The sequence below is a fragment of the Phyllobates terribilis genome, unplaced genomic scaffold, assembly GCF_046119375.1.
Source record: "Phyllobates terribilis strain yellow unplaced genomic scaffold, ASM4611937v1 Scaffold_3__8_contigs__length_932513732, whole genome shotgun sequence".
Classification (NCBI taxonomy): domain Eukaryota; kingdom Metazoa; phylum Chordata; class Amphibia; order Anura; family Dendrobatidae; genus Phyllobates; species Phyllobates terribilis.
Genome location: NW_027362763.1, coordinates 745861269 through 745876912, shown reverse-complemented (window position 1 = coordinate 745876912; position 15644 = coordinate 745861269).

Here is a 15644-nt window from a genome sequence, read left to right as displayed (position 1 = left end):
GTTACATTATTGTATTGTCAAGGAAAGGGGGGCGGTAGGGGGGCTGAGCGTCTGGGTTTGGTTGGGGGTCCCCACAGTCTGCCTAGGCTAGATGCATTTAAAAATTCTTATTAGATACACAGGCGGTGCAGCTTGCTTCGCAGCTGGGCTACTACGCCCAAAGTATTGCTTAGGCTAGATGCAGTTAAAAATTCTACGCTGACTAGCAGACACTGAAGATTTGGAGCAGACCTCTGAGTAAACAGCTCTTCAGACTCAACCATCTGTGTTACCCCAAGCCATAGTGTATGTAGTTTCTTACAGTTAAAAGGGGGGGGGAGCGACCCAACCCACCTGGAATTGACGATGCCAACGTCACGTAAGACACAGCAAGGGGACTCCAAAAAGAGTCTCCATTTTTTCCCAAAATTGTGGCACAGACACCACTTAACCCTAGAACGCATACCTGGGGCCTCGCAGTCCCGCCCTGTTAATTGTTTTCTATTTTCTGCAAGATTACTTTAGTTAGAATTTTGAAACTCTAGGTATTCTTCATGTATATAGTTGTTAGTCATTTGAGTTTCAGTTACTCCATGTTATTTGCACACGGGCCTAAAAGGCCCCAGGTATATGAAAGTGTAGATTTTTATGGTTATGCATTCTAGGGTTAAGTGGCATCAATTGCCCCACAGTTGCTTAAAAAGGTTGGTGAGGTGATATTACCAAATCCTCAAGATTTTAGTCTCCCAAGGATAACACAGGGTTAGAAAAGTCCATGCGAATCCATGATTTGTTCATCTTTATGAACGTGAGTCTGTCTACATTCTCAGTGGACAGCCGCGTGCGCTTATCTGTCAGCACACCATCAGCAGCGCTGAACACACGTTCAGAGAGAACACTGGCTGCAGGGCATGACAAGATCTCCAAGGCGTGAGTGGCGAGCTCCGGCCATTGTTCCAGATTGGAATACCAAAATGAGTAAGGGTCCAGTGACACAGTCATGGCTTCGATGTTCACTTGGAGATACTCCTCCACCATCCTCTCTAGGCATTGACTATGTGTCAGACTTCTTGTCTCCTGTGGCCTTGCAAAGGATGGTCTAAAAAAGTGGTGAAACGATTCCACAAAATTGCTGTTACCAGCAGATACTGTGTTACTGTTACGGTTTGAGTGATGAAGACTCGACAGTCCCACGGTTGGCAAGTTATAACTGTGAGATTCACTTCGTGCACCACTGGTGTTTTGTGGAAAAGCACATGTAAGATTCTGCATCAGCGTCTGCAGATACTCCTGCATGCGTCAATCCCTTTTTATGGCAGGAATTATTTCGGCAAATTTACTTTTGTACCGGGGATCTAAGAGTGTGGCAACCCAGTAGTCGGGATTACTTCGAATTCTGCAATCTGAGGGTCATGTTGCAGGTAGTGCAGCAAGAAGGCACTCATGTGTCTTGCGCATCCAGGAGGACCAAGTCCTTGTTGTGTTGGTAGCGAGGTAAGAATCATGTTTCCTTCCTCTGCCCTCTCCCCCCTACCTCCCACAACAGAAATGTGATCAAGGTCTCCCTCATCTGATGAGTCTTCCATGCCCATCGCCAGTTCATCCTCCACTTCTTCCTCGGCTCCTGCACCTTCCTCAACAGTTTGGCTGCTACCATGCGCCCTGGTTAATCCCTCTCCCACACCCTCCCATGCCTGCCGCCTTGGTGCTGCCAACCGTCTGGACCTTGGAGATGTTCTCCCTTCCGCATACAACTCCTCCTCTACTTCCTCCACCTCCTCTTGTCCCACCACCTGACTCTGAATTCTGTTTAATGTGTGCTCCAGCATGTAAATCACCGGAATAGTCATGCTGATAATGGCATCATCGTCAGCACTAAACATCTTCGTCGCCATTTCAAAACTGTGCAGAAGGGTGTGTGGCGCCCCTGAGGGTTCAGTCGCCACAGAGTTACTGCATCTCACCCAGAGGTGTGGTATCTCACCCTCAGGTAAGGAAGGCGTATGGCTCGGGACCCTAACACCTGCATCCAACACATACCCGCAGTGGGGGTAGGGCGAGATTGCTCCTAAGGGAGAGCACAGTCCCAGGTCCCTAGCTGGTGGGAGGGTCCTATGTAGTGGGTGCTTAGGGGAGCAGCTTAGGGGAGAACATGACAGGGAGAGTATAAATAGGAAGCCATCTTAGAAAGAGCAAGCCAGTCAGAGGAGGAAAAGTGACAGGAGCAGAGGCTCGGCATGAGCTCTGCTCCGGAGGCGGGCCTAGCCTGGGAGGTCCAGGACTGAAGGAGAGAAGAGAGGAGTGGGAGCAGGAAGGCTCCAGGAACCGAAGGGACCCTAGGGCTACCGGCCGTGCAGAAGGCCACCCGTACTCCCGCTGCTACCAGGAGGTAGAGGGGTCAGGCCAGATAAGGGGAAGTGGTCCCTCAACTAGAGGAGAAACAGCAAGGCTCAACTAGAAACCGGAGGCTGCAGCATTTCATGTACTGCAGGCAAAAGTCCACACCAGTCTCACTAAGAAGGTAGCCACATAGGACCCAGGGGACGGAACACAAGTCGCCCGCCAAGGCCCGAGGATACCGGATAGAAGTGTCACTGGGTGTGACGTGCAGGGAGAAGGCCAGAGAAAGGACACACAGAAGGGGGTCATGCTAAGTACTCCGGAGCTATCTGGGGGTGGACTGAGCCCCTCACTGAGTACGCACAGCATGACGGGTGAGATTGCTCTGGTACCTGTAATCTGGACTGCAACAACTGTGAGTAAATATCTTGGGACTGCATCACACGGACTCTGTGTTCATTACTGACTCACTGCACTACAACCACCATCATCCACCCACACTGCCCTGAAGCTACACTCTTCCTGTGGTGAGTAATAATACCATTGCTGCAAAACCACCAGCTTCAGAGGACAGTTCGGCAGCAGCGGCCCCTTTGGCCGCACTCCACAGGTGGCGTAGTCGGACATTATAAAATCCATATATACAAATTACCGTTGGATTGACCGCCCTGGGTCACGGACCGGGTCACCGCTAAAGTGACTACAAACCCCAGCGTTTACCGGCCCGGCTCAGGGTACCCCACGGCCCAGGGGGCGCGTCAACTTCATAGGTCCCTGATCTGAGACCACTCCTGCAGCGTGATTTGCCCCACCTCTGGATCTCGTTGGCCCAGGCTATACGTCAGAACGTCTTGCACCAGGGCTTGTCGGTGCTGCCACAGTCGCTGCAACATGTGCAGAGTTGAATTCCACCGTGTCGGCACATCGCATTTCAGCCGGTGAACTGGCAGGCCCAACGACTTCTGTAGAGATGTAAGTTGTTGAGCTGCGGGATGCGAACGGCGGAAGTGAGCACACAGCGACCGTGCCCTCTGCAGAAGGCCATCTAGTCCGGGATAGTTGGTTAAAAATTGATGGACAACCAGGTTCAACACGTGAGCCATACAAGGCACATGTGTGACATTGCCCCGGCCAAAGGCCGCACCCAGGTTTGCAGCATTGTCGCACACGGCCTTCCCTGGTTGCAGGTCCAGTGGAGACAACCATTCATGAAACTGGGTCTCCAGAGCTGACCACAAGTCCTCAGCTGTGTGACTCACATTTCCCAGACATTTCAAAGTAAACACTGATGCCGTTGAGCCCTGCTGCCAGCATAGTAAGGAGGTGTGCAGGATTCCTTCTGCGCAGTTAGAAAGCAGGTGGCATTACCAGACAGGCTTTGGGTGCAGGTGGAGGACCGAGAGGAGGTTGAGGAGGCAGAAGCAGTGGAGGAACTTCGAGATAAAGAGGATTGACGCAAAACTCGTGGGGACGGTAAGACTTGGACAGCAGCCCCTTGTCCTGCTGTCACCATAGTTACCCAGTGCCCAGTCAGCGATATGTAACGCCCCTGTCCATGCCTACTCGTCCAAGTGTCTGTGGTGAAATGCACCCTGTCACACACAGAGTTTCTCAAAGAAGCGGTGATGTTGTGTGCGACATGCTGGTGGAGCGCAGGCACGCCTTTCTTTGAGAAGTAGTGCCGACTGGGCATCTGGTACTGGGGCACTGCAATGGACATAAGGTCTCGAAAATCCACTGTGTCCTCCAGGCGGAAAGGCAGCATTTCTGTAGCCAACAGCTTGCCGATGGTGAAATTCAACCTCTTAGCTTTCTCATGGCTAGGAGGAAATGGTCTTTTACTTGTCCACATCTGAGGGACCGAGGGCTGGCTGTTGTGCTTTGACGGGGTTGAGTAGGGTGTCCCCGGCAAACTGCCGATCTGTGAGAAAGATGCAGGTGGACATGTTAGGTTGCCTTGATCCAAAGGTGGTGCTCTCGATGTCAGAGAGCACTCAACACCAGCAGGTGTTTCCACTTCCCAATGAACTGACGACCTGCCAATCACACTGTCTGTTGCAGGTAAAGAGGTGGCAGGTCTGCGTCCAAAAACATGTGTGACTGCTGTCCCTCCAGTCACAGACGATGAAGAGGCCACGGATGCACAAGATGGGGCAGACGGTGGTTGGCCCAGCCTGCTAGGCCGCATTGTAGCACAGTGAGCTTCCCACTGCAACTTATGCTTCATATCCATGTGACGGTACATGCATGAAGTATTCAAACTATGGATTTTTTGCCTCTACTTAGCTTTTGGTGACAAATATTACAGATAACACGAGATGGGTCATCCTTATCGATCTGAATAAATGCCCAGGCTATGCAAGGCTTAGAGCCCATGCGACCTGAAGAGCCACTACGACTTGTGGTCAGAGGCAGAGTTGTGTTTGAGGATGCAGTTGTTGACGTGCTTCCAGTACTCCGTCTCTGTCCAGGAAGGCGCAACCTAACCTCGTCGTCAATAGCATCTGTGACGCCCCGCTGCGCTTGGTATCACAGATCCTAGAAGAGTGTATTGATGGAATCCTCCACAAGAGGCCCGCATAAGCATTCACACATCTCCACCTTCCACCTCAGACCAGCAGAGGGAGCCCGTTAGGGATATAAATAGGGAAGGTGGAGCTAGGCAGTTCAGTTCCTCTGAAGAGTTCCTGCAGTAGAGAAGCCTAAGAGAGGTCAGTCTGCAGTGGAGCTCAGTCTAGTCTAGAGAACTCAGTTAATAGTTCAGCAGTGGAGCACAAGGCTCCTGCTAGCTAGATTCAGGGAGCCCAGATAGAGCTTAATGTGTGCCGGCGCCATAAGATCGGTGAAGCGCGGCAAGCTGCCGTTAGTGTGTATAGCCTAGTGAGGGCCCGAGTAGGCCGAAGGCGAGTGGCGAGTTAGTACATAAGGGGCAGAGGAGCTTAACCAGCTCACCCCGAAGCATTTACCGGACACCGGATCCGAGCTTACCGGGATCTCTATGACCCAGTAAGGCATAACCGGAATCCCTGGAGAACTACAAGTCCCAGGATCGCTAAGGTGCTGATACATAACAGACCCAGGAGACGCTTAGACCCCGCATACTGGGAGCGTGAACTCCAAGAGAAGGCCCTACCACAAGGTCAGCCAGCGCAGGACAGAGACAAAGTTAGGCCTAGCTCCAGGCAGGTCAGAAACTTACTACGCAGAGGCAAGAAACAGGAGGCCCTACACCCGCTCATTGGGGAGGATTATGATATGCACCCTTCACCCTACAGTGCTCCGGGATGTGCCTGAATTTCCTCCAGTAAAAGGTACTGAAGTGACTACCGTGTCCGTTCCCGTTCTTGCTCTGACCCAGCTGGGTCTCGCCTGTCCTGCATTCCCCCTGCATACGCTGCCCTGAGACCTAGCTCCACCTGTGGGGAGCTATACCATCGAGCTGCCTTATCACGGGCCTCAGTGGACTGCTGCAGCGCTGGTGCTTCTCACCAGATACCACAGGTGGTGTCACGAACTCTTATAAAATTAACAATTATCCCCCCTTTTAAAGAGTGATCCCAGGGTACGGGCCAGGGAGCCGACCACCGCGACATCCCCAAGGCCAGGCAAAGGCCCGGGTGACCTCATCGACTGGCTGACTGTGGGTTGACAGTAAGTGGGATCTCCAACCTTGTCATCATCACCCTGTGTGTTATCACACCCGTCGTCCTCAAAGCCAACCTCATCCTGCCCTGACCGAAAAGTCAAGTTGTCGCTCCAATCAGGTATTTGAGTCTCATCATCGTCTTCATCATTGTCTCCACCAACAGGAGTTACAGTTTGGGAATGAGGGTCTACATTATGCTCAGAACCTTCTTCATCTGGTCCTGAATCCGACTTACAAAGATTCTGGGCATCAGTGCAGATCATTTCCTCAACTGGATTAACAGAAGCTCTGGAGCAGACCTCCATTTCCCAGGCTATAGTATGAGTAAACAGCTCTGCAGACTCAACCATCTGTGTTACCCCATACTCAGACGGGCAGCTGGAGACTTGGGAGCTGTGAGGAAGCAAGTGCGATTGGGGTGACACCTCTGAGGACTGGAGTATTTGTGATGTTGAAATTGAGGTGGAGGAGAGCCCACTTGAAGGAGCATTTGATATCCTCTGAAGCACCTGCTGTTTTTGTGCCTCATCTGGAATTTGTAGCGATGGGCGTGTCCATAACAAAGGGATCGTATCACATTGTCCACGAAAAGAAGTCGACATGTTAGTTTGGCTGGAAGATGGTCTTTCTTCTGCAGATGTTACTCCCCCCACACCGCGGGGGGGCTCGACCCACCAGCGGACAGGCACTATTATTGGGAGAGGGGGGCTGGCCGTCAGGGTCCACTGTGGCTCTGGCACAAACCCGGCGACACGGAGGTGGCACGGGCAGGAACGGACTGGCCGTGTCGGCTTCTCACTTTTTGGATTTTAGAAGGGCATGACATGCCTATATCTGTGTCTGCCCCTCCTTTTACTCCTCCACCTCTTTTCTTTTCGCATGGCTATATGTACTTGTCACTTTTCCATGTGTTAGTTATGTCTTCTGAGCAGTTTGTCAGCTTTTGGACACCTTTGAAGGTGTTTTCTATGTGTTTCTATGTGTTTAGGTTTGCCTGCCATTGGTTTTAACGGTGTTCGAAGGTGTTCGACGAACAGTTTGACGAACAGTTCGGTGAACACAAGGGTGTTCGACGAACCGAACTCGAACACTACGGGGGTGGCTCAACACTACTGAGAAGCAACAAATTGTGGAGTGTTTAGGTCAAGGCATGACTACAATCAACATTGCCAAGACACTTCATCCTGATCATCGCACAATCAAGAAGTATGTAGCTAATTAACAGTACACACGTGTGCGTGCTGATAAGGGAAAATTGAGGACTCTTTCCTACAGGCAATTACGTCAGGTTAAAAGAGCAGCGGCAAAAAAGCCTTGTCATAGCAGCAGACAAGTTTTTGAAGCTGCTGGTGCCTCCAACGTCCCCCGAATAACAAGATGCAGAGTCCTTCAGAGGTTTGCAGCTGTGCGTAAGCCATCCTGTTGACCTCCTCTATCCACTGCACACAAGCATAAACGGCTCCAGTGGGCCAAACAATACATGAAGACTGACTTCAAAACTGTTTTGTTCACCGATGAGTGCCATGCAACGCTCGATGGTCCAGATGGATGGAGTGGAGGATGGCTGGTTGATGGACACCCCACGCAAACACGGCTACAGCGCCAACAAGGAGGAGGTGGAGTAATGTTTTGGGCTGGAATCATGGGGAGAGAGATTGTCGGCCCCTTTAGGATCCCTGAAGGGGTAAAGATGAACTCCATAATGTATGTGAAGCTTCTCAAACAGCACTTCCTGCCATGGTTCAAGAAGAAGAACCGTGTATTCCACAGCAAGATCATTTTCATGCATGATAATGCACCGTCTCATGCTGCACATAACACATCTGCATCTCTGGCTGATATGGGCATAAAAGGGGACAAAATTATGGTGTGACCCCCATGCTCCCCTGACCTCAACCCCATTGAGAACCTCTGGAGCATCATCAAAAGGAGTGTCTATGATGGCGGGAGGCAGTTCACATCTAAGCAACAGCTCTGGGAGGGTATTCTGTCCTCATGCAAAACAATTGAAGCAGAAACCATCCAAAACCTGACAAATTCAATGGACGAGACAGTTCAGAAGCTCATTTCGAACAAGGGGTCCTATGAATCATGGGGAGAGAGATTGTCGGCCCCTTTAGGATCCCTGAAGGGGTAAAGATGAACTCCATAATGTATGTGAAGCTTCTCAAACAGCACTTCCTGCCATGGTTCAAGAAGAAGAACCGTGTATTCCACAGCAAGATCATTTTCATGCATGATAATGCACCGTCTCATGCTGCACATAACACATCTGCATCTCTGGCTGATATGGGCATAAAAGGGGACAAAATTATGGTGTGACCCCCATGCTCCCCTGACCTCAACCCCATTGAGAACCTCTGGAGCATCATCAAAAGGAGTGTCTATGATGGCGGGAGGCAGTTCACATCTAAGCAACAGCTCTGGGAGGGTATTCTGTCCTCATGCAAAACAATTGAAGCAGAAACCATCCAAAACCTGACAAATTCAATGGACGAGACAGTTCAGAAGCTCATTTCGAACAAGGGGTCCTATGTGCAAATGTAACATCACCTAGAATAAAGTTTTGAGTTGAAAACTGTTTGATTTCAGTTTCTAATAACCTTCTAATGCTTATAATTTCAAAAATGACCATTTTTTTGTTCTTTATTAAAATGAAATGGTTGATCGAAGAGTGTGGGGGATCTAAGAGTGTGGCAACCCAGTAGTCAGGATTACTTCGAACTCTGACAATCTGAGGGTCATGTTGCAGATAATGCAGCAAGAAGGCACTCATGTGTCTTGCGCATCTAGGAGACCCAAAATTATTTTCCGGGCTAGATGCAGCTAAAAATTATTATTGATTTGAAAGCTGGTGGAGCTTAGTGTAGATGGCCTAATAGAATCAGTACTGCACACTGCTACAAAGCCCAAATTATTTTCCAGCCAAGATACAGATCAACATGATTAGTAATTTTAAATCTGGTGGAGCTTAGTATAGATGGCCTAATAGAATCAGTACTGCACACTGCTACAAAGCCCAAATTATTTTCCAGCCAAGATACAGATAAACATTATTAGTAATTTTAAATCCGGTGGAGCTTAGTATAGATGGCCTAATAGAATCAGTAGTGAAAACTGCTACAAAGCCCAAATTATTTTCCAGCCAAGATACAGATAAACATGATTAGTAATTTTAAAGCTTAAAATGGTTGGTGAGGTGATTTTAACAAATCATCAAGCTTTTACTCTCCCCAGGATGACACAGGTGTAGAAAAGTCATTTCGGATCCATGATTTGTTCATCTTTATGAACGTGAGTCTGTCTACATTATCAGTGGTGAGCCGCGTGCACTTATCTGTCAGCACACCACCAGCAGCGCTGAACACATGTTCAGACAGAACGCTGGCTGCGGGGAATGACAAGATCTCCAAGGCGTAAGTGGCGAGCTCCAGCCATTTATCCAGATTGGAAGCCCAAAAAGAGCAAGGGTCTAGTGACACAGTCATGGCTTCAATGTTTACTTGGAGATACTCCTGTACCATCGTCTCTAGGCGTTGACTATGTGTCAGACTTCTTGTCTCCTGTGGCCTTGCAAAGGATGGGCTAAAAAAGAGGTGAAATGATTCCGCAAAATTGATGTTACCAGCAGATACGGTGCTTCTGTTACGTTTTGAGTGCTGAACACTCGACGGTCCCACGGTTGGAAAGTTGGAACTGTGAGATTCACTACGTGCACCACTGGTGTTTTGGGGAAAAGCACAAGTAAGATTCTGCAACAGTCTTTGCTGATACTCCTGCATGCGTGCATCCCTTTCAATGGCAGGAATAATTTCTGCAAATTTACTTTTGTACCGGGGATCTAACAGTGTGGCAACCCAGTAGTCAGGATTATTTCTAATTCTCACAATTCGAGGGTCATGTTGCAGGTAGTGCAGCAAGAACTCACTCATGTCTCTTGCGCATCCAGGAGCACCAAGTCCCTGTTGTGTTGGTGGCGAGGTAACAATCATGCTTCCTTCTTCTGTCCTCTCCCCACAACCTCGCACAACTGAATGTGATCAAGGTCTCCCTCATCTGATGAGTCTTCCATCAGTTCGTCCTCCACTTCTTCCTGGGCTCCTGCACCTTCCTCACTAGTTTGGCTGCTATCATGCGCCCTGGTAAAACCATCTCCCCCACCCTCACATGCCTGCCGCCTTGGTGCTGCCGACCGTCTGGACCTTGCAGATGTTAGCCCTTCCCCATACAACTCCTCCTCCTCTACTTCCTCCACCTCCTCTTGTGCCACCACCTGACTCCGAATTCTGTTTAACATGTGCTCCAGCATGTAAATCACCGGAATAGTCATGCTGATAATGGCATCGTCAGCGCTAAACATCTTCGTCGCCATTTCAAAACTGTGCAAAAGGGTGCTTAGGTCCCAGATCTGAGACCACTCCTCCAGCGTGATTTGCCCCACGTCTGGATCTCGTTGGCTCAGGCTATACGTCAGAACGTATTGCACCAGAGCTTGTCGGTGCTGCCACAGTTGCTGCTACATGTGCAGAGTTGAATTCCACCGGGTAGGCACATCGCATTTTAGCCGGTGAACTGGCAGGCCCAACGACTTCTGTAGAGATGTAAGTCGCTGAGCTGCGGGATGCAAACGGCGGAAGTGAGCACACAGCGACCGTGCTCTCTGCAGAAGGCCATCTATTCCGGGATAGTGGGCTAAAAATTGCTGGACAACTAGGTTCAACACGTGAGCCATACAAGGCACGTGTGTGACATTGCCCCGGCGAAGGGCCGCACCCAGGTTTACAGCATTGTCGCACACGGCCTTCCCTGGTTTCAGGTCCAGTGGAGACAACCATTCATGAAACTGGTTCTCCAGAGCTGACCACAACTCCTCAGCTGTGTGACTCACATTTCCCAGACATTTCAAAGTAAAAACCGCCTGATGACGTTGAGCCCTGCTGCCAGCATAGTAAGGATGTGTGCAGGATCTCTTCTATGCAGTTAGAAAGCTTGTGGCATGACCAGAAAGGCTTTGGGTGCAGGTGGAGGACCGAGAGGAGGTTGAGGAGGCAGAAGCAGTGGAGGAACTTTGAGATAAAGAGGATTGACGCACAACTCGTGGGGACGGCAAGACTTGGACAGCAGCCCCTTGTCCTGCTGTCACCATAGTTACCCAGTGCCCAGTCAGCGACATGTAACGCCACTGTCCATGCCTACTCGTCCAAGTGTCTGTGGTGAAATGCACCCTGTCACACACAGAGTTTCTCAGAGAAGCGGTGATGTTGTGTGTGACATGCTGGTGGAGCGCAGGCTCACCTTTCTTTGAGAAGTAGTGCCGACTGGGCATCTGGTACTGGGGCACTGCGACGGACATATGGTCTCGAAAATCCTCTTTGTCCACCAGGCGGAAAGGAAGCATTTCTGTAGCCAAGAGCTTGCAGATGGTGAAATTCAACCTCTTAGCTTTCTCATGGCTAGAAGGAAATGGTCTTTTACTTGTCCACATCTGAGGGACTGAGGGCTGGCTGTTGTGCTTAGACGGGGTTGAGAAGGGTGTCCCCGGCAAACTGCCGGTCTGTGAGGAAGATGCAGGCGGACATGTTAGGTTGCCTCGACCCAAAGGTGGTGCTATCGATGTCGGACAGCGCTGAACACCAGCTGGTGTTACCACCTCCAAAGAAAATGATGACCTGCCAATCACGCTGGCTGTTGCGGGTAAAGAGGTGGCAGGTCTGTGTCCCAAAACAGATGTGACTGCTGTCCCCCCAGTCACAGAGGATGAAGAGGCCGCAGATGCACAAGATGTGGCAGAAGGTGGTTGGCCCGGCCGGCTAGGCCGCATTGTAGCACAGTGAGCTTACCACTGCAACTTATGCTTCATGTCCATGTGCCGGTTCATGCATGAAGTACTCAAACTATGTATTTTTTGGCCTCTACTTAGCTTTTGCTGACAAATGTTACAGATAACACGAGTTGGGTCATCTTTATCGATCTGAAAAAAATGCCCAGGCTATGCAAGGCTTAGCACCCATGCGACCTGAAGAGCCACCACGACTTGTGGTCAGAGGCAGAGTTGTGTTTGAGGATGCAGTTGTTGACGTGCTTCCAGTACTACGTCTCTGTCCAGGAAGGCGCAACCTGACCTCGTCGTCACTAGCATCCTCCTCCACCTCCACTGCTGACCTCATCTCTTGGCTGACTGTGGGTTGACAGTAAGTGGGATCTCCAACCTCATCATCATCACCCTGTGTGTTATCACACCCGTCGTCCTCAGAGCCAACCTGTTCCTGCCCGGACAAAAAACTAAAGTTGTCGCTCCAATCAGGTATTTGAGTCTCATCATCGTCTTCCTCATTGTCTCCACCAACAGGAGTTACAGTTTGGGAACGAGGGTCTACATTATGGTCAGAACCTTCTGCTTCTGGTCCTGGATCCGACTCATAAAGATTCTGGGCATCAGTGCAGATCATTTCCTCGTCTGGATTCACAGAAGCTCTGGAGCCGACCTCTGATTCCCAGGCTATGGTATGAGTAAACAGCTCTGCAGACTCAACCATCTGTTCTACCCCATACTCAGACGGGCAGCTGGAGACTTGGGAGCTGTGAGGAAGCAAGTGTGATTGGGGTGACACCTCTGAGGACTGGAGTATTTGTGATGTTGAAGTTGAGGTGGAGGAGAGCCCACTTAAAGGAGCACTTGATATCCGTTGAAGCACCTGCTGTTTTTGTGCCTCATCTGGAATTTGTAGCGATTGGCGTGGCCGTAAGAAAGGGATCTTATCACATTGTCCGCTAAAAGAAGTAGACATTTTAGTTTGGCTGGAAGATGGTCTTTCTTCTGCAGATGTTACTGTTGCTTTAACACCTACCCCACGGACACAACCTTTTTTCCCCTTCCCAACATGCCTATTCCCCTTTCCACCAGCAGCAGGCCTTTTTCCACTCATTTTGGTGGTTAACTAATTCACAACTCTGGAGTTGTTTGCACAAAAAAACAATGGATGGGAACCGAGCAGAGCTGAGTGGCCAAACTGTGGTATTATGCCAAAAGTATTGGCTGGGTTAGATGCAGATAAAAATTATATTGAATTTGCAACCTGATGGAGGTCAGTATAGATGGACTAATAGACCAAGTCCCACACACTGCTAGAAGCCTAAATATTTTTTCCGAGCTAGATGCAGAAAAAAATTAGATTGAATTTGCAACCTGATGGAGGTCAGTTTACATGGAATAATAGAACAAGTCCCACACACTGCTACAAGCTGAAATATTTTTTCAGAGCTAGAAGCAGAAAAAAATTATATTGAATTTGCAACCTGATGGAGGTCAGTATAGATGGACTAATAGAACAAGTCCCACACACTGCTACAAGCTGAAATATTTTTTCAGAGCTAGATGCAGAAAAAAATTAGATTGAATTTGCAACCTGATGGAGGTCAGTATAGATGGATTAATAGAACAAGTCCCACACACTGCTACAAGCTGAAATATTTTTTCAGAGCTAGATGCAGAAAAAAATTATATTGAATTTGCAACCTGGTGGAGGTTAGCATAGATGGACTAATAGACCAAGTCCCACACACTGCTAGAAGCTTAAATATTTTTTCAGCGCTAGATGCAGATAAAAATTATTTTGAATTTGCAACCTGGTGGAGGTTAGTATAGATGGACTAATAGACCAAGCCCCACTCACTGCTAGAAGCCTAAATATTTTTTCAGAGCTAGATGCAGAAAAAAATTAGATTGAATTTGCAACCTGATGGAGGTCAGTATAGATGGACTAATAGAACAATTCCCACACATTGCTACAAGCTGAAATATATTTTCAGAGCTAGATGCAGAAAAAAATTATATTGAATTTGCAACTTGATGGAGGTCAGTATAGATGCACTAATAGAACAAGTCCCACACACTGCTACAAGCTGAAATATTTTTTCAGAGCTAGATGCAGAAAAAAATTAGATTGAATTTGCAACCTGATGGAGGTCAGTATAGATGGACTAATAGAATAAGTCCCCCACACTGCTACAAGCTGAAATATTTTTTCAGAGCTAGATGCAGAAAAAAATTAGATTGAATTTGCAACCTGATGGAGGTCAGTATAGATGGACTAATAGACTAAGTCCCACACACTGCTAGAAGCCTAAATATTTTTTCAGAGCTAGATGCAGATAAAAATTATTTTTAATTTGCAACCTGGTGGAGGTTAGCATAGATGGACTAATAGACCAAGTCCCACACACTGCTAGAAGCCTAAATATTTTTTCAGAGCTAGATGAAGAAAAAAATTAGATTGAATTTGCAACCTGATGGAGGTCAGTATAGATGGACTAATACAACAAGTCCCACACACTGCTAGAAGCCTAAATATTTTTTCAGAACTCGATGCAGAAAAATATTTTATTTAATTTGCAACCTGATGGAGGTGAGTATAGATGGACTAATAGAATGATGCTATGCCCAAAAGGTTTTACTTCACTAGGTGTAGTAAAAAAATTTGTATTCTATACACAGGTGGTGTAGCTTGCAATACAGATAGGCTACTCCACTGACTAACACACTCTGCAATAGGCCAAAAAGCATTTGCTTTGCTAGATTTAGCCAAATGCTGTGAACAAAACTTGCACAGCACTGGTACAGACCTGCCTGGCAAAAAGTTATAGGAACTGATGTAACCTAGCCCTGAAAAGGACTGCAATTACAATTAGTCTTTACTCCCACAACCTATCTATTTAAGAGCACAGACCTGCCTGATAAAAGTCGTAGGAAATTATGTAACCTAGTCCTTAAAAGGACTGCAATCACAACTCTTCCCTACTCCCAAGCTATCTGTAGATTTGTGTGAAAATTGGCTTGAAAATAACAAAGTATAGTGCACACAGCAACAGTGTTGCCGTCTAACACGCAGCTGCAGCAGTGAGAAAATGGTGGCGACGGGGAAAATGGCTGGGTCTTATAGGGCAAGGACATGTGACATACACTGCCAATGACACATGCCCTTGCTTGTGTGAAAAAAAGCAGTTCGCTCCGTGTGTGCGCTGCTGATAGGCTGACAGATTGCACCTCCCCACTGTAAATGCGGGAAAGAGAAAAAAAAATGGAGATCTTCATTATTCCTGCAGAGATCCATCCCCTGCCCCTCCCCCCGCCCCGCTGTACACTCAAACTGCGTATTAACATTAATTTTCAGCATTACTGAGAAAAATCCAGTTATGATTTTGGTGCACGAACAGTTATCGAACATAACCTCGAACAGCCAAATTTTTTTCAAATCGTTCGTGTTCGCCGAACGGCTCGAACACTGCCCAAAACAGCTTGAATTTGAGATTGGCGAACAGTTCGAGTCGAACACCGCTCATCTCTAATCATAACATCCTGAAAATTCTGGAGAAAAAGAGGACCCGCAAAGCACACAAGGGGCGATTCATCAAAGTGTTTACAACAAATTTCTGGTGTAAAACATTTTGAAAAGTCAAAGTATTTGTGCACTTTGAAGATGTGCAAAAATTTGTGCATTTTTAGTCCCGGTCATCTCTGCAAAGGGGGTAGAACAAGAACATGGGTGTGATGTGGCAACGCCTGACCACTAAATTAATCAAAAGTTGCAACGTTAGTTTTGCCAGAAATGTTACATAGGTCCCTGAGTGAAGTAGCATTTCTGGCTAGGTGCACAAAGGTACATGCCTCTGAGAAGATGCA